This window comes from Anolis carolinensis, unplaced genomic scaffold, assembly GCF_035594765.1.
Source record: "Anolis carolinensis isolate JA03-04 unplaced genomic scaffold, rAnoCar3.1.pri scaffold_8, whole genome shotgun sequence".
In the NCBI taxonomy this organism is placed as follows: domain Eukaryota; kingdom Metazoa; phylum Chordata; class Lepidosauria; order Squamata; family Dactyloidae; genus Anolis; species Anolis carolinensis.
The window spans coordinates 19,242,808-19,266,843 of NW_026943819.1; the positions used below are offsets into that span (position 1 = coordinate 19,242,808).

General features: G+C 40.0%; 1 long non-coding RNA gene across 4 annotated transcripts in view; it reads left to right on the forward strand.

Moving 5' to 3' along the window:
* LOC134293414 (uncharacterized) overlaps positions 1-24,036 on the forward strand; it is a 478,005-nt gene that overhangs the window by 162,747 nt on the left and 291,222 nt on the right. The gene's annotated exons all lie outside the window — the stretch shown is intronic.

Sequence of the window (24,036 nt, forward strand, 5' to 3'; positions counted from 1 at the left end):
TGTTTTGATGTTTTACCATCCTTGTGGGAGGCTTCTCTCATGTCCCCGCATGGAGCTGGAGCTGATAGAGGGAGCTCATCCGTACTCTCCCCGGGTGGGATTCGAACCTGGCAGCCTTCAGGTCAGCAACCCAACCTTCAAGTCACAATACACAAATGTTCCTGAAGACAGCAATGACAACAAATAACTGATGAGAGACCAGGTCAGAATAAACTGGAGAAGGGGACAGATGTGGAGGAATTAAAACCTTAAAAAATCAAGCTTCATAGATTTGCTCGCTCTTACTTGGCTGATACAAGTAGAAGGCACTTTGTGGTCAAAAAAAGTAACAACATTTTTTTTTTCAGATTCACTAACCTGATAAAAACTAGAAGGTTAAAATAAAAATAGAAATCAAAATGATGAGAAAAGAAAGTCCCTAGTTCCTTTCATTCCACTGCTTTTGCTTAGTGGTTTAGGTCAGTTTCAACTAGGTCATCAGGATGCCTGAGCCTTTTGGAAAAAAAAAAGTCTTTAATCGGCTGGTGGATATGAAAAAATAAATTACAGTGGCAAAATGTAATAAACATTAAAGGAAAAATGATGAGGGTAATATAAGAACATTGATTTAACGAGGATGATATAGAGGAATTGTCTGTTTTATAGTTTTCTAGATGTCTATTAGGGGCTCTGTATTAAGGGATATGGCTGTTCTCTTGATATACTTAAGACCTGTCAGTAATTCCTATTTCACAGTCCACTGCTTCAATTCAGAAGCCATGTTCCAGTCTTGCCGACCCCATCCTGGGTTTGCTGGAGGATGACCGCCTGCCAAAGGTGGGCTTTCAGGGTGCTGTCATGGGAAGCAGCTATATTCTTCAGAGTCGGAGAGTATTTAGGAAGTGTGGATGATTACTGCCTGCCCTTTCCCCCTTTTCTCCTCGTCCTCTCCTCTAAACCCTGTGCTGGCACTGCAGTGTCATTCGTTTCAATAACTCCTGCCTCCATTTGTTTTTTTGATGTCTTGATCTTATTCAGCAATGGTGTACCTTTCTTCCATGCTACCTGCAAAAGAGGGAGGCAATATTTCTGAATGTGCTTTGCTGGAGCATTGAAGGTTATTCTGTGGTGTTGAACTTATTTAGAACTTCAGCCTACCACATGGGTCCAAATACTTGTAGGTCTGAAACTCAGCACTTTGGGTTCCTATAGCTCATTGCTACAATAACACCACAATCCATTGACATTCATGGGCCCGAGAAGTAACTCCGTATTTTGCTTCTCTTAGACTTTAGGCAGATGCAGCTTTCTTTTTCTTCATAAATCTATTGCATGAGAAGGGGGCATCAGGATGTTTCTTGATAACATGCCCAAAGTACAAAAACCTCAGATTGGTTATCTTGACTTTTAGGGAGAGCTAGGCTTGATTTCCTGTAAGATCAATTTCCTTGTCTGCTTACTGTTTCCAACATAACTCTTCTCCAGGATCAAATCTCAAACAAGTTGATTCTCCTCTTATCTACTTTCTTTGAATGCTGTAAACTCAAACTACAAGAGTGCTAACAAGCACCATCAGGAAGATTTGCCATCTGTACCCATTTATGGATGTGGAACTGTGGTGTCATGATAGCTTTGGTTCCAAACCAGGAGGAAATGGTTTGATAGTAAATCTGGTTGTGTCAGACTCCCAAAAGGGGAGGGCAGCAGATTTCTGTATTCAAGAAAATTGTGTCCCATTAATACACCAGCGCTTTTGTGTCGTATCCTCTTTCCGGTGGAAGGTCAAATGAAGTCAACTTAATCCATTCTGACCTGCTTGGTATCCGAATATATAAATAAATAATTTAGGGTACAGATCATTCACCAAACTTGAGGAATTGAAATTACTGTGTCTCTTCTCACTTGGTAGCCATTAATTTAAATAGGTGGGCTAGGGCTACAATGAGGAACAGCATTATTTTGGTTTCAAAGGAATGGTCTGCTTAATGTGTGGATAAAGATGATGAAGGATTTCATTCAAAACCCATGTCTTTTAGCAAAAAAGACTGCTTTACACTCCTGGAGTTATACAGATACAGGAAGATAATTTTCATCCATTTTGCTTAGAATTTTGTGATGCAGTTATCAGTTTAAATAAAAGTTCCAAAATGCTTATAGAAGTGTTTGTTTCAGGCCAAATGCATGTAGCATTTTGTATTTAGGTTAAAGGGAGGATGACATGTGTGTGGGTGTGTGGAGGGGAGTTAAATGTGAATGTTCATTCCTTTTTAAATTGATATGAAAATGAAACAGAAGTAACTTATGCATAAACATATGTGAAACTGACATCGAGAAAGTAGACTTGCTTCTCAGTTATATTGACTGGAATTCATGATCACAGTTATGCATTTGTACCTAATTTACATTCACAATCCTGTGTATTAAATAGTATAGGGATGTGGCAGGAATTGCAACACCTCCTCCCTCCAGTGAAGGTTTATCAGGTAGCAACTATTGAGAGTCATAGGGCTGCTATGAATCAGGACACAAGAGCCCACACACACACACACACACACACACACAGATTAATGCAGAAAGAGAGAGGATATGACTGTGATCAACTAAGAGGAAACAGCATAAGTACTTTCCATGCTCAAACCCCTAAAGCAGCGTTTCTCAACTGGGGGGTTGTGAGTGTCAGAGGAGTCACAAAATACCATCAGAAAACACATATTTCTGATCATCTTAGGAACCCTTTTGGCAGAGAAGGCTGGATGTAGGTGAGCTACAACTCTAAAACACAAGGTCAATACCCACCAAACCCTTCTAGTATTTTCTGTTGGTCATGAGAGTTCTGTGTGTCAAGTTTGGTTCAGTTCCATCGTTGGTGAAGTTAAGAATGCTCTTTGATTGTAGGTGAACTATAAATCCCAACTATTACAACTTCCAAATGACAAAAACAACCCCTCCAACTCCACCAGTATTCAAATTTGGGTGTATCAGATATTTGTGCCAAATTCGGTCCAGTGGATGAAAATACATTCTGCATTTCAGATATTTAGATTACTATTCATGCAACAAAATTACAGTTATGAAGTAGCAACAAAAATAATGTGATGGTTGGGGGTCGCCACAACATGAGGAACTGTATTAAGGGATCGCGGCATTAGGAAGGTTGAGAACCACTGCCCTAAAGAGACATGCAAATAGGCAACCATTTGTGGCAGAGCCGGCCCTAGGTATTTTTCAGGTGTAGGCGAACAGAATTTTGCCCCCCCCCAACCAATCACTGAAAAATAAAAGTGTTGGATAAGCGAAAATGTTGGATAATAAGGAGGGATTAAGGAAAAGCCTATTAAACATCAAATTACATTAAGATTTTACAAATTAAGCACCAAAACATGTTTTACAACAAATCAACAGAAAAAGCAGTCTCGACTGCACCCCCGTATGTTTTGCGCCCGAAGCGACCGCTTAATTCGCTTCATTGTTGGAACAGCTCTGATTCATAGCATGCTAAATTTGCTATCCCTAACACCTTCAGGACCTCATCTTTGTCCAATATTGCACTTTTCCTACCACTGATTACAGAATGTCTTGCTCACCTCCATGAACCTCACCCTTTTCAATCTGGAATAGGCTGCAAAGTTTCCCGGAATATAGAAGTGGCTTCCAGACAGGGCTGAAATTCCTGCAACAGCAGCAAGATCGCAGCCTCAGCAGAAGATTATCCCATGATTCTTTTCCCTTTCTATGATGTCTAAAATACCTCATGGCCAATTCTCCATTTCCTGCCTCATTGAAGTGGCAGCTGCAAAGGTGATGGAGAGGCGAGCCTGGAGGCTCTGGTTCCTCCTTTAGGAACATTCTGCTTCCACTCAACTTTGTTTTGCACACAGCTTCATTGATTTCAGATCGGCAGCCTCTGACGAAGAAAGCTTGTCTGTGCACCACATTGTAACAATCAAACCACAACCTATCCTCTCCTCCTCCTCCTCCTCCTCTCTCCTCCTCCTCCTCTTCCCCCATGCACTTAATTAGCTGAACTTCCAATCAAGGCAGTATCCCAAAAGTTTCCAGTAAGCAGGGAAAAAACTTTAAATTCAAAGGCTGCAGGGGATGTGAGGGTGGGTGAATAGCTCTATTTCTCTGCCAGCGGCTGAGCTTTAAAGTGCTCATCCATGCTACGGCTGTCAGTTCTCTTTTCTTCTGTGCCATGCAGCATTTCGCCTCTTAGAGTTCTGTCTTTTTCACTCAAGATATGACTCCAGGAAACCAGCTGCTGGCAATCTATCTCCAACATGATTTCAAAGGGATGTTCCTATTTCAGCGGTAGGATCCCTGATTAAAAGAGTGAGGGACATTGTCCATCATGTCTTCTCCTGTACATCTCATGCTCCCTCCTCCCATTGATGGAGCAGAGCGGTTTAGCTGCCCCGTTCTTTGCTCTCCTTTCCTCCCTCCCTCTCTCAGTGCCTGGAATTCAGGTAGGGACACCTGCATATCTAAGTATTCCTTATGTGTGCATGCTTTATAAGGTGCTGTAGGGATTCATACTCTCTCCCTTTCTGTAGAGTGCCCAAAGCTCCCCTCTTGACTTATTCTCAATCCCCAAATCTGCCTGGCAATGCTGGATTTATTATTGTGCTCAGGTGTACTTAAGCACAGGGCCAAATTGGCCAGGGGTCCATCTTCCTGCCCCTATTTTTTTAGGATGGATTTTACTTATGTGGTGCAATTCTGAATTTGAAGGCATTCTGTTTTGAAGTGATTCCACAAATAATTATAGAGTTGATAGTCTATGGCAAGGGGTCCTCAAACTTTTTAAGCAAAGGGCTGGTTTACTGTCTCTTAGCCTGTTTTTTTTGGGGGGGGGGCAGACTATAATTTGAAAAAAAACACAAACAAATTCCTGTGTATCTATCTTATTTATAGTGCAAATAGCCATGAAAGAACAATACAATATTTAAATTGAAAAACAATTTGAACCAACATAAAAGTATAAGTATTTCAATGGTAAGTGTGTGCCTGCTTTTGGCTGATGATAGTCAAGTTAACTACTTACTTACTTAGGTGATCCCTCGTAGTTCAAGGATGATGGTCCTCCATTTCTTGGAAGACGCCTGTGCGTGATTTTTGTTAATGTGTGGAGGTCGGTGCACGGCCGGTCAACACACAGTCTTCACAGATTGAGGTCCCAGCAGTGGTGTGATTAACACAACGAGAGTGGCTTCTCAGTCTGTTGCAGCCTTCTTCCGCCTTCACAGCCGTTGTAACATGTACCATGTTATCCTCTGCCTGCTCCGCCGTTGAGGTCTTTGGGTCTTCGGATTGTGCTTAGACCAAGAACCTCCCCTGTGGCCACTCCTGGGAGTGTGTGACTCCCGTGGTTGTGCCCTCAGGTTCATTGGAACATGCAAGCCCCCTCACCACGTCAAGGTGACAATCCATCCATAATTAACTCAAGTTAATTGTGGTGGTGGTGGTGGTGGTTGTTGTTGTTGTTGTTGTTGTTGTTGTTGTTGTTGTTGTTGTTGTGTGCCTTCAAGTCATTTCAGATTTAGGGCAACCTGAAGTCGAAAGGTAATGGGGGGCAGTAAATAACCTTGGAGGGCCATATCTGGCCCAAAGTCCTTAGTTTGGGGAACCCTAGTCTATAGGAATGTGCTACAAAGTAGGCACGGTAGACCTACCAGGCCTACCTCCTTCAGGGCCCAAGTGAGAGGCCTCATAACTTAACTAACACTGGCCTGATATGTTCATTCTGCCCTTCACAGCAAGTAAGCAGGATTGAAGAAACCTCTGGCTACCTCTTTATAGTCAGTAATTAAATGATCCCTGAGCTGCTGCTCCTAGGGAAAAGTATGGAAGCCAAGCCCCATATGGAACAGCTTAGAAAGCAAGGTATGTTTAGCCTGGAAAGTTAAAAGAAGCCATAATAGCTCCCTCTTAATATATGCAAGGACACAAGGGTAAATATGTGCAAGGATGCCATGTTGACAGGGATGTTTTCTGCTGTTCCAAAGACTAAGACACGAAGCAGTGGATTCAAACTACAAGGAAAAGAGTCCTCATGGTAAGAACTGTTTGATAGTGAAATATACTGCCTTGGAGTGTGGCAGAGTCAATTTCTCTGGAGGTTTTGAAACAGAGGAGAGATTGTACTTGTCAAGAGGACTTTGACTGTGTATTTCTGCATGGCAGAAATGGATGGGAATGGTAGTCCACGTGGTCTCTCCCAATGTCATAATCTTACAGTGCTGAGATCCACAGGAGTCTTCCAAGGTTCTCAGTGCTTATGTCATAATTGAGTGTCTGGCTATTGGAGAAGAGCCACGTGATGTAGTTTTGTGGCTTTACAATACAATATATGGTTCATCATAGCATAGATCTCTACGTGGAAATTTATGTTGAACTGAGGCTCTCATGCATGCTCTTCTTTCTTATGACCTCTTACTTGGTGAATAAACCCTGAAGTGAAATCAAAATGATCCCAGCTCAGGTCATCATTTCCTTTTTAAAAAAAAATTAGTTGAATAAACTTGCAGTGTATGTGGAATGGGAACTTAGACATGCCTGGAGCAGAGCATATACTGCTGGAGTAAATTAAGATTTTTGTAGAAATCCAGGAGATGACTGAAGCTTAAAACAACAACAACTGGCCTGAATATATAAAAACTATTTGCTTTAGCAACAGCAACAATAAATATAACATATCCAAAATCATTATTTTAAGCATTACTAGGCATTATCCAAAATTCACTATTGCAGTGTGAGCATTTTAAGGGAGTGTAAAAATATTTTATCTTGGTAAAAAGTATACAAATCTGAATAAGTGAATGGGTGCATGAGTCGTTAATGCATCATTATTGGGACCATTTGACCAAATGTCCACAAAAATATGCACAGATTACAAGAATATACACACTTTGTATGCATAGACATTAGCATGGATTTAGGGATGGGAAAGAAGTGATGTCTCATCACTTCTTGTCGTTTTCAAAGGAACAGAAGAGGCAAATTGAGATTTGATGGCATAATATGTAATTCTGGAGTAATTGTGGGAATAAGGATATTTGTGTGCATTAATGCATGTGTGTGTAATTTTTTAAAAAAAAGAGTTTGGGGAAATGGGGAGGGGGGTCAGGGACCACAAAGCTAGGTTCCACTGGCATATGTGGGTCACAGGCTGTGCAACTTGACCACTCTGCTGTAATATCTTTCTTCCAGATGTAGGCATCTAAGATACACATGAATGGTTGTTGCTAAAACTATGAGTTCCACCAGTCAGAATCTGCTGCAGAATGACATACACTTAGAAATCTAGAAATATGAGCTTATTCATTTGTTTTATGTACCAAAGTCGAACAGTGCTCACAGTTCTTCCACACCATACCCATTGTCATTTACCTCAATGGTCAAAAATCCTTGATTTTTTGCCAGTCAGCCAGGAGATCTTCTTTGGTCCTCCAGATGTTTTGGACTTCAACTTCCAGAAGCCACAACAGTTTGGCCAGCTGTCAGAAATTCTGACAGCTGAATCCCAAAATAGCTGGAGGAACAAAGGATGCAAAACATTGTTTTAGTAGTTTTGAAGCAATCTTTCACCACCTTTGATCTAGTGTACCACTATGAGCTTCTGGTGGGAACAAGTTTTATACATGTGCATCTTCCATTTTGATGCACAACAATTGTCTTTTATTCTCCTTACCAAGCAGTCAGACTTACATTGGTATTTTTTGGTGCAGTGATCCCTGGTTCTTTGTGACCTTGTTCCCTCCATTGGCTATTCTATCAAAGAGAAGGATTCAAATTGGTTTTTTTTAAATCTTAGTGTTATGTCTGCTGCTGATAGTAAATTCTGGAAATTAGCTTGCTGCTCTCAGGGGGGATTGCAAACAAAGGGGGGAAAGCACTTCATTAATGGAGAAAGGGTGAATGCTCAGCTATTCTGAAGCTTCAAAAATTGGCATGTTTTTCCCTGTAAGGATCATTCTTGACTGTGGCTTCTGAAGAGGGCTGACTGTATGCTGTTTTAATGCCTATCTTTCCTGAATCCATACACATTTTCCCCAGTGTAAGAATGGGTAAAAATTGTGTTTCAGTTTGCTTTGGGTAGGAATTCATCATTATCCACAGTTTAATTAATATATACATTGGAAAATCTTTGAGAGAAAAGCAGGCATCTCAAACTTGGGGTTTTGAGTGGTTAACTCTTAAATGTCCGATATTTTATTCCTGTTTTCTCAGTAATGTTCCAATGCTTGACTTTTTGGGTTTGTTTGTGTTGTCTTCAGAAGATTGCCCAAAAATATATATGGTCCTCGAGTTCAAAAATATCCACTATTCATGTTTAAAGAGCGAAAGAAGAGTAAAAAAAAAAAGGATTTTTAAAATGGTCAGAAAACATAGTTCTTGGGTGTCAGGAAACCTGATGAGAATAATCCTAGACTGCTTAGAATCTTTGCAGTTCAGGACTTATTGTACATAAAATCCATGCATGGTTTTCTTTCAGAGAAAACACAATTTCCTGCATGGAAAATTGTATTCCTGCACATAAATAAGATTTTCAGTGAAGAAAATGCTGCAGTTGTGGATTTATTCTGTAAATATTTTCAGTTTAGGAAATGTTGTTTCCTCTGCAAAAATAAAAATAAAAATCCCAAAATGTTGAATAGTCTTCGAAAACATGCACAGTTTTTGCGGATAATCTCATAGCAGGAAGGAAATGCATAAAATTACTGTTTCTTTAAAAACTAATTCAGCAAAGAATGATATCCTTATCCATGTTCAAAATCATTGTGCTGCCCCATATCCATTGGTATCAAATATCAGCAGATGGAATCCAGCAACATTTTGTGGGATAGTTATAGATCTATGTGTTTATAAATCACAGCTTTAGGATTTTTTCTGGGTAGACAACTTTTCAATGAAATGGGAAACTTTCATTAGTTGCATCTTGTAGGATAATGGAAAGTGCAAATTTCTCATATATTATAATGAATACATATATGGAAAGGATCATACCCATTGAACTTATGCATTCAATATGACCTCATCTATCTATACACTTAACTTTCAGAGTACAATCTGAGTTTAGTTACCTTGGGAACTAGATATATCACACACCCCTTGTGATCTAGTACCATAGATCACAATGAGAGCACTTTTAATAACCAATTGAAGCAGAATTGAATATATAAATTATGCATCTCTTGCCCAGCAATATTTCATCTTGTGAGTTATGGAGTACATCTCCAGCTCTTGCTCGTGAACAAATGGCATCACAATGTTGGTTTCAGCTTTCAGAAGACATAGATATGACTTAAGTAGCTCAGCTTAACTTTTCAGTATGAAAGGAACACATTCCAATTGTCATATTAATATTCCACAACAATGCTGTATAATGACCCCATTGTACAGATAGGCAACAAGCTTGTGTATTGCAGATAGTATCAAAAGGAGAACTAGTGACTATCAGTGTGCCAGAGGCTCAGTCTAAGACCTTAATCTTCATGACTTATCAACCTGACCCTTTCTGAAAAGCACTTCAAGGGTGATAAGTGGGAGCCTCAGTTCCCTTCTTTGACATACCTTCCAGCATATTATTTGGTCATAAATATAACTTGCTCAATACTTCTTCACTTTTACAATTGGATAGCTGAAGTGGGATGTGTTTTGTAAAGGGAGGAAGTCAGCTTCTATGAAAGGCTTACAATGGGTTTAAGACCTTAAAGTTACTAACACAGTTTGTACAATCTGTTCAAAAGAGTGAGTGCCAGATGTCAACTATTCTCTTCATAAGAGCAAGCATCACATGCCAGCCATTATGTAATGCTATTTTACTATTTCTATTACAATGTCGCTTTGACTTGTATAAGGTCAGCACTAAACACTATGAAAAATAGAGGACTGTCAGTCAAGATGATACCCCTTTCATCTTTCTGCGATGGTCTCCTGTAATACTTAATGCAGAGTTGGAGAAAGAGCAGCTGGAGGACTGCATGTGGTCCTATGAACCCCTTTGGAACCCACTTGAACACTCAGCATTCACCCAAAAGGTTTTCCCCATTTTAGGTGAAATATTTCCCTCAAAGATGGAACTAAGGACAACTTTTTCCGAAGGGCTCTATTAGACTTGGATTTAGAAGAAAATGGACATGGAAAAATAACCAGTAAAATGGCCTTCCTCTAAGATGGGGACAGTGTAATTTGTCCAAGTTTACCCAGTAGTTTCCATGGCCAAGTCAAGATTTAATCTCTGGTCTTATTTATTTATTTATTTATTTATTTACAGCATTTATATTCCGCCCTTCTCACCCCAAAGGGAACTCAGGGCGGATCACATTACACATATAGGCAAACATTCAATGCCTTTTAACATAGAACAAAGACAAGACAAACATAGGCTCCGAGCGGGCCTCGAACTCATGACCTCCTGGTCAGAGTGATTAATTGCAGCTGGCTTGCTCTCCAGCCTGCGCCACAGCCCGAGCCCAGAATTACCATCCAAAACTCAAGCATAGTCCATAACTACATTGTTTGATTTTTCTGTGTGTTGACTCACCATTTCAATTGGTCTATTCTGACTGAAAATATCCAATCAGTCTCAGACCAATCATTTATATTCATATATGGCTCCCTAATTCTAATACAGTAATATTTTTGGCCAAGATACAAATGGGCATTTTCTGGCTTCCAGTGTTTCCATTAGAAGAAACTTTCCTTTTTCTTTTTTATGGCACTGGAGAAGGCTGGGGGGAGAGAGAGAGAGAGGAAAGGGAGAAACTCCTAATTCAGTTTAATACTGGTGATCCAAAGAACATTATTGGATCTTGGAATCCTTTTATATCTTCTGAACCTATAGCCTAAGGCTGATTATCTCATTTTACAGTTGGGAAAGTCAGCAAAGAAGCAATGACTCGCACCACAACTGCTGTGTCAATGATCCAGTGTCTGACACATTCCACCTCTACTTACCATTCACTAGACCAGTTTGCCCTCCAAGCCATAAATTAGATTTTTTTTAATACACAGTCATTCTGCTTAAAATATTAATGTAATACTTTATTAATAAAAGAGACACGGGATCTATATTTCACAAGATGATTTTCATCTTCTTTATTCCTCTTTAATTTGCAGTTTGTCCTTTTTCCAAAAGGAAACCGTGCTTTGAACAGAATTAGAATTTTTCAAAATGCATAACCTCAAAATGCCACTTTCCATTAAAAGGTCTTTTTTAAACAAAGAAAAAGATACCATTATCTGATTTTCACATCACATCATTTTTTTTTTTATTTTAAAAAGTGAAAAAGAACTGGAATGGATTGTCATGGAGATCATATCCTTAGCACCCCAGATATTATTCAGATATAAACCTGACACAAAAGAGGTTTTCCATTGATGTTAAATATTTTCTTATATCTCTGCTCTTGCTTGATTTGCTTGCAAGTATTCATTACTTAGTATCTGCTGCATCAAAAGATGCTTTAGTTGTATGAATGGAATGGGGATATACTGCGTCACTTATTTCATTCCCAGATGCAATAAGTAATAATTCTAAAAGTTTTCTCAAAGTTTAATGAAATTGCAAGAATTTCCCTACATTTTGGGACTATTTTATTAAAATTTATTATTTATTTCTCACATTTATATCCCGCCCTTCTCACCTGAAGGGACTCAGGGCAGCTTGCAACAGTGGCAACAATTAGATGCCCATACAAACCAATATAAAACAGCACATAAAACAGTTAAAACTATTAAAATACATTATGAATTAAAAATATACATTTTGATTCATAAAAATATACATTTTAATTCATAAAAATATACATTTTTAATTCATACAAATTCATAAAATTCATACATAAAAACTAAAAACAAACCCAAGTCTTAGATAACAATGCATTTTGAGCACCTTTTTTTTTTTTTTACAAAACACAGAACACCCTGCAGTGCAAATAAATAAATATATCTCAGTAGAATGTTTTAACAAGTTCAGACATTGTTTCCCACAATGGCCAAGAAAATCTATGAGTGTACTTTATATCCTCAATTCATTGCTGATTTAATTGTGCTTTAACTTTTTATGATGTGGATTTACATTCCCAACTAGAAATAAAGATGTGAGAAACAAGCGATGGGGTTAAAGTAGGGCCACTTGATTTGCATTCAACCATCTCCTGCTGTGAGGTCCACTTAGCACAGAACTCACTCAAGGCCATGGGTTCCCTTGCAACCTTCTCCCCAACTGCCCGTGAACAAGCTCTCTGTCCCAATGCCCTTCCAACAGCCTATGGATTGACTTCAATTTATACATTGGGAAGACCTTCTTAGGGCAGAGAACTGCCTCTAAACATTACAGTTTAAGGAGACCAGTCTCAGGCTGGTTTCAAAGGTCGTTCCTTTTTCTGTCTGTGGTCCACTGTGGCTAACCTGGAGCACTGGGTCCATGTAGATGCTCTTTGGTTCCTCCTTACGAGGGGAAGGATTCAACCATTAATCTTTCATTGTTGATGGTGACCCCCATATTTTATTCCACCCCACATTTTCCGCCCTATGAACCCGCACGATCTCTTCGCTCATCGGGGAGGTCCTCCTCTCGTTTCCACCACCCTCGCAGTCGCGGTTGGTGGGGACGAGAGAGAGGGCCGTCTCCTTTGTGGCCCCCCGGCTTTGGAACTCGCTCCCCAGGGAGATTAGGCAGACCCCCACCCTTCTTTCTTTTCAGAAGAGCCTGAAAACCTGGCTCTTCCAGAAGGCCTTTGATGATTGATCCTTTTAGGATTGAATTACTTGCCTACTAAGCAATAGACCCTCAGGTATGCTTTCTCAGGATTACACTTAGCACTTTAAGTACTACACCTGCTGTATAATTACCCCTCCCTGATGACTTGACATTTTTCTGCACCTTGGCCCAGATCTTTTGATCCAACTCATGATTTTAACATTATTTTGTATATTGACCTTTTATGACTGTTTTTATCCATGTCGATGTTTTATTGTTGGCTGATTTGTTTATTGTTTTTTGTTTTGATTTTGTGCTGTTGTGTCCGGACCATAGCCCCATGTAAGCCGCCCAAGATGGGGCGGGGTATAAGAATAAAGTTATTATTATTATTATTATTATTATTATTATTATTATTATTATTATTATTTTGAGCCCCTTCATTGTGAGCATTATAACTCCATTACCTCCTTTCATTAAAGCTGTCCAATATAAACAGATTCATCTCCCTGTTTTCCACACTCCATGGCCAATGTGACTACATTTAAAGAGCAGTTACAGTCCTAGCCAATTTCCCCATGCATCATAAGACATGCAGTGATGGTTCGGCAAAAATACTCCTGACATATTTTTCTATCTTTGCCAATCAAGTGGTGGTGCCCAAAATTCCTACCTGGTCCTGAACCAGCAAACATGAGCCTGCACTACACTGTGGATGGGTCTGTTGGCTGGAGGCAGGGTGGGCTTTGCCCCACATGCTACCAAAGTTGTAACAATTTCACATAGAAGAACAAAGTTGTAACAATTTCACATAGAAGATGTTGTTCAACAACATCTCTCTTTCTGAGAAGAGGTACAAATAGGTCCCACCTCCAGAAACCATGACATGGCATGGGAACTGAGCTAGCATTTTAGCTGTACCCATTTTAATGTTTGGTAAGTCATTTTGAATCCCAGGATTGCTAAATATCACCACCAATGACAGCACCAGATCATCACGGTCACCCTAAAATGGAACAAAATACAAATGCAGACATTATATACCCTCTTCGTACATTTTGAGTACATAACATTTCAGGGGGCATCAGTTCACATAAGCATATAAAATATGGATTAAAGTCTGGACCTCCAGAATTTTCTACATTATGACTGATAACTGCCATGGATCTTATTCAATTGACCATGTACCGTTTTCTAAGCATGATCAGTCAGGGGCTAATAGGATTAAAACCAAGAAGCAGCACTTTAATTCTGAGTTCTAAGCCACTAAGAACTACAGCAGGGATAAGGAAATTCCAGCCCACAGGCCAAATACAAGTCTTGAGAAAGTTACTCTTTACAACTATCAGGACCCCCCTTCCACAAATTCTTTAGAAATGAATAATAAACAGATATTACTTCCATCCGCAGAGTGAATAAATCAGACTGGCCCAATTTTCCTAGTCCCCACACTTTGGGCATCTTAGGAATCGAATTCTTTATAAACATTGTCCTTGAAAACAAGTACAGTAGAGTCTCACTTATACAACATAAACGGGCCGGCAGAACGTTGGATAAGCTAATATGTTGCATAATAAGGAGGCATTATGAAAAAGCTTACTAAACATCAAATTAGTTTATGACTTTACAAATTAAGCACCAAAACATCATGATATACAACAAATTTGACAGAAAAAGTAGTTCAATATGCAGTAATTTTATGTAGTAATTACTGTATTTACGAATTTAGCACCAAAATATCATGCTATATTGAAAACATTGACTACAAAAATGCGTTAGATAATCCAGAACGTTGGATAAGCGAGTGTTGGATAAGTGAGACTCTACTGTACAAATAATTTAAGTACTTTTACCATGATTCTCCTTCCTGCAAAATGCCATACATTGGTCCAGTTTTGGCAGAATATTCACAGTTTGAAGCTTTTTCTATGCACACAGTCCCGCCCGTCAACATTTTCTGCACACAAAAATAATCTCCTTTGTACAGAAATCAATAGTTCCACAGAAGAAACAACTTTCCTGCATATTATGTTCATAAGTTGCCTTAGCAGAAATATTTTTTTCTGTATGGACACTGGTGTTTTCTGCATAGGAGATTTGTTTTCTGCAGAGAACATGCTATTTTCTATGCCAAAAAGTGCAACTTTTGTTCAGAATCCCAAACTGCAAAATGTTTTGGATTTCTACATAACAAGATTTCTCTAAAACATAATTGTTTAAAATATTTGCAAATATTATCTCCAGCATTACTCTCCGTCATATTGGTGCTAATGACAAAAGCATCTGGGACTGGTTTAGATCAGTATTTCAGGAGTTGACAGGCTGCCCTTGGCTATCTTCACAACATTTTCTGCTGTTGTATTTCTCTTTCTGATTCTCAAGGTGAAGTGTGGTACAGCCTCAGTTCCCTAGACCCATTTCCTGGATGAACAGAATTCAATACCAGTGCCGAACTAAGAGCAACTGATTCTCAATGCTCTACTTATTAAAAAAATTCAAAACATCTTTGGTATACTGTCAAGCTGTTGAGAAGTAAATGGAGCTGATATTGGAAAGAGCTTGTAAAATGTGTCAGTTCTCTACTATGAGAAGCAACAGAAATGAATGACATTGTATTGGATTTCATTTTAAGGGTGGTTTGATACCCCCTTCCAAAAAACTCCTCGTGAATGGAAGTTGTGTGAGAGAGATTTTAAACCATCACATTTCCTTAAGAAGCCTCTGTAGCATGTGCCCACACACCACTTTTCTTGATGTTTCTCAGGTTTAAGAGACAAGGCACTTACAGCTGGAGGATGAGAGCTCTTGCCAGTAATTAGTTGCCGGCTTCTGGAGTAACACCCAATATATGTGTGGTAGTCACAATGCAGGCTATTGGTTGGGGTTAGGGCCAGTTCTGTGTCATGGATAAGGAATTAGAAAAAAATGAGACTCCCCAACACCCAAATTTATTTACTAATTTACCTGTTTCAATGATACTCAAATAGCATGAATCCTTTTAGCTAGTCCCAAATAAGATACATCTATTTATTCTAATGCTGAATTGTAAGTCAATACGGTGTGTATTGACTTACAATTCACACACGCACACACATGTAAATTCCATTCATTCAAGGATCCTCTTTAGTTAGTATCATGGCTGCACTTATCTGCCACTCGGCAGAATCTATCGGCGCTCCATGCAGTCATGCTGGCCACGTGACCTTGGAAGTGTCTACGGACAACGCTGGCTTTTCGGCTTAGAAATGGAGATGAGCACCAACCCCCAGAGTCAGACATGACTGGACTTAACGTCAGGGGAAAACCTTTTAACCTTTTAGGCAGAATCTGACCTTCAAGCTGCACTCTATCCTCTCGACCAAGTGTGTTACACCAAGTGTAATTTGCGGCTGTGGAGTTTGTGTGTATATCTAGTTAGTCTAATAATACATTTTTACTATTCTAAGCTTTAAAAACAAAGAGCAGAAGGGATGATCAGTCGTGAAGCAGCAGAACAAAAGTTTCTGGGCATCTAGCTATTCTGACTAATGGTAATATTTCCAAGCTATGTTGAATGTGCAGAAAAGAAGGCTTTACAGAAATTCCCCTCAAGCTATTAGATAGAAGGGACTCTTTTTAAAATAAATAAATAAATGTGGAGTCAATATCACAATTTGACTGGTTGTCTACAATTATTTGGAGCCCCAGTGGCAAAGTGTGTTAAAGTGCTGAGCTGCTGAACTTGCAGACCGAAAGGTCCCAGCTTCAAACCCCAGGAGCGGCGTGAGCGGCCACTGTTAGCTCCAGCTCCTGCCAACCTAGCAGTTCAAAAACATGCCAATGTGAGTAGATCAATAGGTACCACTCCGGCGGGAAGGTAACAGCGCTCCATGCAGTCATGCCGGCCACATGACCTTAGAGGTGTCTTCGGCTTAGAAATGGAGATGAGCACCAACCCCCAGAGTCAGACATGACTGGACTTAACGTCAGGGGAAACCTTTACCTTTACCTACAGTTATTCTTGAAGCTTCCCAGGTGCCAGCAGTCCATGGCTCATGGGGAGTCAGCAGTCCAATGTGAGTAGGATGCTTTATAGCATAGTGGGCTACTGCTCCATCAGAACAAAGAAAGTGTAGCCAATTATCATTGACCCACAGAGAGCATGGAATACCCCTCAAGCTATTTCTGTGCTGTGTCCACTATAAGCACCACTTGCTCTTTCCTTGTTCTCCTTTGGAAGAGAATGATGTGTTCTGCCTTCTGAGTTTACAGGGCTCTAGGGTGCAGAAAACTGGGGACTAATTTTGGTAATACATTCCTCAGTAGAAATATTGACAGTAGCCACTACATTTCAGCAGTAGTAGCATGGCTCTTCATGACACAGTAGGATGAGCTACGCCTCCCTAAGCCAAACTAAAAAGTTGTTCAACCCGGTTTAAAATCTACATAACATCCCAGAAGGGAAAGTAGTCATTCTAGGTTAAGGTGTCTTGGAGTTATTGTCCGGGCTGTGGCGCAGGCTGGAGAGCAAGCCAGCTGCTCTCCAATGCAATGAGTCACTCTGACCAGGAGGTCATGAGTTCGAGGCCCGCTCGGAGCTATGTTGTTGTCTTTGTCCTATGTTAAAAGGCATTGAATGTTTGCCTATATGTGTAATGTGATCCTCCCTGAGTCCCCTTCGGGGTGAGAAGGGCGGAATATAAATGCTGTAAATAAATAAATAAAATAATAAATAAATAAATTGGCCAAAAAAGTATTTTCCCCACAATTGAACCTTGAATTCTTTCTCTCACACACAAACTAGTTAGATTGTGACCTCTGGGTGCACCGTGAGCTTCTTTATGCCCCCAAACAAATTTTTGACCTCCATATTTTTGGTAGACTACTAGTGGACTGACATACTCATGAATCTCACCCTCCACTTCAGCCTGTGAAGTGAAGTTTGGTTTGAGCTCTAGGAAAAAAAAATGATGTTCCAAAAATAGAAGCAATGCTGTGACAGATTTTGTCTCTTGCAAAAGATTGGTAACAACTGCACACACACTGCATAAAACGTTACTCTGGAAAAGCCCCAAGTGAGTTTGTCACTCAGCACTCTGCCACCTTTCCCTTCACGTCGCTATTCGCAATCATTCTTTACTTGTCAGCCATCACCCAATCGTTCGTAGACAGGGTAACTAGGATGTGGCAGGTTTCAACAGTTTCTTCCAGCACTGAGCTTGTCATACCAGTCTGAAAGTCTTCCTAGCTCATATGCTGATTTGAATGAAGAAGGAAAAAGTTCGCAAGAGCCATGCTACTGGTTGATTGGATGGTATGGCTATAAGGAAACACTGCTTTGGAAAAAAGCATTATATGATAAAGAGGATCTCAACATTAATTCATTAATTCAACACATTGCCCTTAATTCATGTCACATTTTAATATTGCAGTTGTGCCAGGATATTCTCAATACACTCACTTCAGAAGACAAACAATCTCAAGCTAAGCCTAAACCTTAGCCTGGTCTCACTCTGCAAATCTGTTACTTATTTCCATCATCAATCCTGAAATAAGTGAATTGAGTCATTATTCCAATCTGCAACTCAAAACAGAGTTTCCCAGTTCATATGCAGAGCTGTCATAGTAAAACCAGGCTTTCTTCCAGAATATTTCTTAGAAATGACTGCATGCAGGCTCTCCTTTGTGAAAACTTATCCGCCCATTGTTACCATCAATATGATAATAAAGCTGAGCATTTGGTGAATTCAGCCTTCCCCATCACTCATTCTCCCTTTGAGTCAGGCAGGTAAGGTGCTCCAGAAATACACAGTCATTATTCGGCCTAAGTAATGTTGTCATTCACAATTGCTTCATTCATTTTTGTGCTGATTACAGAACCTTTGCCATCAATTGGATGAGCTGCTCTGATGTCATGGAGAGCCTGAACTGGCAAAGTAGTATTTCCAATTGCCATTGGCTAAGTTCTGAGAGCCCAGGGAGAGCATACCAGCAATATAGAAAACGAGAAGGGCACAAGAGAAGTTCAGGAGTGGGTAGCAAGTAGGGTAATGAAAGAAGAGGGGTGTGTTGTTAGGAAACAAACAACAAAGGGAGTGAAGGTGTCTTCTGATGCCTAAAAACACCCCAACAATTGTGCAAAAAATTATTCATCAAAAGCCCAACATATTTCAGCCTATTTTTCCAACTTATTTTGGTGGTTGGGGGGCATTGGAATAGTCTACAAAAAATATCTTCAGCTAATAAAGCTCTAGGAGCCCTGGTGGCGAAGTGTGTTAAAGCACTGAGCTGCTGAACTTGCAGACCGAAAGGTCCCAGGTTCAAATCCTGGGAGTGGAGTGAGCACCCGCTGTTAGCTCCAGCTTCTGCCAACCTAGCAGTTCGAAAACATGCCAATGTGAGTAGATCAATAGGTACCGCTTCGGTGAGAAGATAATGACGCTCCATGCAGTCATGCCAGCCACATGACCTTGGAGGTGTCTATGGACAACGCTGGCTCTTCGGCTTAGAAATGGAGATGAGCACCAACTCCTAGAGTCAGACATGACTGGACTTAACGTCAGGGGAAACCTTTACCTTTTAATAAAGCTCTAATGCTGTGTGGTGCTAACTCTCCTTTTCTCTTTATACACACACACACACACACACACAATGTGGCCAAGGAACAATGAACAATTCTGTTACTTTTAAGCTGCTAAATATAAGGGGAGTGTATTGCTAACGATTATGGGTAATTCTGATATTGTGCACACACATACATTTCCCTTATCAAGGACTTTAGGCATTTGTTAGGTTCTCCAGGGTGACTCTATGGTCACTTTTATTTATTTATTTATTTATTTATTTACAGCATTTATATTCTGCCCTTCTCACCCCAAAGGGGACTCAGGCCGGATCACATTACACATATTAGGCAAACATTCAATGCCTTTTAACATAGGACAAAGACAACAACATAGCTCCGAGCGGGCCTTGAACTTATGACCTCCTGGTCAGTGATTCATTACAGTTAATTGCACTGGCTTGCTCTCCCGTCTGCGCCACAGCCCCTTTTGGCAGAAGTAATTTGTTTCAATAGGTTTTGCAATTTTCCATAGTTTCCTATTTCCACTGTAAATAAGTTCAGGAATGTATCAGCCATGAATGTGGAGGTTGTGCCATATTCCTCTCTTTCACTCGTTTTTGTTTTTGTTTCTGTTTTCTCATCCTTCTTCTTTCTTTGCAATTATACCTTCAAAACATCAATTGGCTCCCAGTCCTACTCAACTGGAATCTGAAGATCCATGTTTTCTAACCTTGACAGTTAGCGTTGACATGGATTGGATTAAGGCTCTTGCACAAGGTCTGATGGATGACTGGCATATATATTCGGTGTTGCACTGTGTTAAATCTTTTATATATTGTATTTTACTATGTTATCTAACTATTTTAATTTTTATTTATTTTATTGTATTATGATATACTGGTAGTGATCCTGCCAGTTGTGTAAGCTGCCCTGAGTCCCTTCGGGGAGACGGGTGGGGTAGAAATATCGGAAATAAATAAATAAATTGATAGAATCATAGAATCATAGAATAGTAGAGTTGGAAGAGACCTCATGGGCCATCGAGTCCAACCCCTCGCTAAGAAGCAGGAAATCGCATTCAAAGCCATGTCCCACTCATTTGGAGCATGGTTTTAAGCCTTGACTTCACCCACTTCAAATAAGTGGCACTATGATAGTTGCACTTCATAATTGTACAGCCATGGAATTATTTATTTATTTATTTGCGACATTTATATCCTGCCCTTCTCACCCCGAAGGGGACTCAGGATTTCTCCCACCTGGAGATCCTATTTGTGGGCAGGTCACCCTTGTGCTTACCGATCCAAGAAATGACTCTCTAAACTCCTGCATGTCTTGGAGTGACCTTTAGTGGATAAAATAATATATATTGAACACATTTTCCGTTAACTTGTTGAGTTCCTGGAAGGAAGTAGTTTATTCTCACACAAGCCCAACACACACACAAAATCACTTTTCAAGTTCACTTAATTTTCTCTTATGTGAAAATTTTGATTCAGAAGCAGTTCACAGCTGAGCCAAACATGATGTGACCGTAATTGTGTGAGTGCAGCCAACATGCACAGTGCTATGTATGGCTGGCTATGTAAATAACGTATTTGAAGAAACCCAAGAAGCACTTGGTCTGCAATGGATAAAGTGGGAAAGACAGAGGTTTTTCTCTCACACATATTTCCAACAAAAATCCACCACTCCCATGGCATCAGTGGGAAGATCCCTTGAAATACAAATAGCAACTTTGGAGAGATTTTTTTTTTCAATCAGGAAGAAGACATGGAGAGAGATCATTAGTTTTCTCTTCCTCAATACCCACAGTCTCCCTAGTGTGGATGATTACATAACAGAAACCATATGCGTTAATTTTGTACTTGCTATTTGCCATCATGTCAGCATTAACTTATGGTGACCCTGTGAATGAGAGACTCTTGCAAATACAGACCTATTTCTTCCTTGATTGAATCATTCCATCTGTAATGCATCCTTCCTTTTCCCACTTCCATGCAATTAAAATCATTTTCAGTTTGACCTGCAGTCTTCTGATTCAGTGTTTTCCTGTAGTCTTTGGACTCAATTTTTGTCCTGCAGTTTTCATCTGGTCCAAATCTTGTTTTCATAAAATCATAAGGAGGGCTCACAAGGACCATCCATTCTGACCCCTGCTATTCTGACAGATGTCTTTCTTTAAAAAAAAAGTTCAAAATTGGAAATACTTAATAGTGCCTGGGCCCAAGTGCCTGATGAGAGCTTCCACCTTCAGATTCCAACTGCCACTGCCCCAATCTTCAAGGGAGATGAGTGATGGCATAGGTGTCAAACTGCATTAATTCTACAGTGTAGAAACAGACTAGATCTCTAGCAAACTATTACAAATAACACTCATGCCATCACTATTATCATTTGTTGCAATAAACCTCTTTTCCCAACTATAGCAAATGGACTCTGGGGAAAGCAGCAGAACTTGTGTGATCTTGGAAGCTAAACAGGATCAGCCCTGGTTGGTACTTAGATGCATGACTGATTTTTTTTTTTCATGTCAGGAGCAACTTGAGTCGCTTCTGGAGTGAGAGAATTGGCCGTCAGCAAGGACATTGCCCAGGGACGCCCAGATTTTTTAAAAATGTTTTTACCATCCTTGTGGGAGGCTTCTCTCATGTCCCCGCATGGAACTGGAGCTGATAGAGGGAGCTCATCTGCGCTCTCCCTGGGTGGGATTCGAACCTGGCAGTTTTCAGGTCAGCAACCCAACCTTCAAGTCATGAGGCTTTATTTCACTATGCCACCAGGGGCAAAACTGATGATAAATGCCGGATGCAGTAGGTTATATTTTAGGGGAAGGAACTGACAATACCTCTTCTGAATACTTCTTGGCCACAAATATCCTACTTGACAAGATACTTGAAGGCACACACACAGACACTTGGGACATCTCCAAGGCTAGTCAGAAGCAGCCGCCTCATGCATAACTTAGAACATTGGGAGCTGGTGTCTTCTATGCCACTGGAAAAATAAACTCCCTCTTGGTTTTTCTCTAAACATTCAGAAAAATGCTGCTTTCTAATCCCTAATATAGTTTCAGTTCCATGAATAGTTATTTAATATAAAGCCTGGATCTGAGTCGTCTTCCATGGGGTTGAAAGCCACCAACCACCATTAATGTCAAGAAATTATTTTGTCCTCCCAGAACCTGCAGCCAGAATAGCCCATGCTACCAACAGGTTCTGAAATCTTTACTGCAGATACTTTCCCAAGATCTGGCCCCACAAAGCATATCATAGAGGCAATTGAAACAGGGATCTCAATTCTTTTACGACTTCCATCACATTCCTGTTGTTTCCTTCTGAAAGCAGACATAAGTCTTTATACCTCACAATCTGTTTTCAGCCTCCTTAAAAATCTAGTTGCCATAGTTAAAGCAGATTCAACAGATCCAGTCAGCACTTAGCAGGATGGAGACAAAGTAACTTGTCCTTTACATAAAACAGAAAAATGTTTATTTTTAAAAAGGGGTAGATACGTCTTCAAATGCCCAGTTGGTGATATTTATGTATGTATTTATTTATTTATTTGAAAGGCTATGTATATATTCCAAAGGCCTTTAGAGGCTACACAAAAATAAATATAGTCAGGATACAAACAAGATAGGTTCTGTAGGTTTGTTCTTAAGTTGAATTTGTTTGTAAGTTGGAACAGGTACATTTTTCCAGTGTTTCACCAGGTGTGTGTGTGTGTGTGTATGTGTGTGTGTGTGTGTGTGTGTGTGTGTGTGTGTGTATATATATATATATATATATATAGTCTAGCATAAAGAAGGGTTAACACCCTTTTGGTGTTTGATTTGCTGTCTGTGCCCCTGTTCAGAAAATTTCACCTCACTTTCCATCCCTGTGCTAATTGGATTTTGAAAAAAAAATGACTTGTGAAAAAAAAGATTGGTAATAAAGCTTCAGTTAAGACAAATAATATGTCACTTCAGAAGAAACTCATTGCAAGAGAGAGAGAGAGATGCTAAAATATGTTGGACTTTTTCAAAAAAAGAAGAAAAAGGCCACTTAGAGTCATACTTCTTTCTTCCCCCCCCATGAATTCTGCTGGATGCTCCCCAGTATCTTCTTTTCCAGGAAAATGTTTTGGGAGAGACTGCTTCTTTCAGTTGTAGCATTTAGCTGTAGCCCTTTAAACAACCAACATCTGTTATACTAGTTTTTTCACTCCTGTCCAGTAAAATAAAAAAGTGGCCAAAGTCCTTTTCTTTTACACTTTTCTTTTCCATATAGGAACAAGAAGGGGGGAAAATACACCCTGCCATTCTGCAATCTTTCAGCCCAGAACTTCTCTAACAATGTGCCTTGAAATCGATTAGTTTACGTGAAAAGGTTGGGCTCGCTAGAATGACATTCTCTCTGCTGTGGCTTTGTTCTATTTTTAATGGCCCTTGCTGACACTAATTTTGAACTGAGCCATTGGCTTGCGCCGTTTCCTGATTGTGGAGTGGCTGATCCTCAGTTGGACTCCAGTTCCCCGGGTGTGAGGCTGTGTAAAAGGCAGTCTGGCCAGTAATCACCATTCTGTTTTCTCTGTGAGGAGCATGGAGACGGAACAGGCTGCCTTAGGCGTTTGACCTCAAAGATTCGGGGAAGTAAATCAGGAACCACAGGCAGTTTGCTTCTCTCATTCTCCCCACAACCATGTCTGAAACTTGCTTTGGTAGAAAACCTGTTCAAACACTTTGGAATAAATCCCCATTTCAGCTTTGGGTTAAAATGTGTTCTTTTCCTTCCCATGTGCACCTTGTCCTGTGCCTATTCCA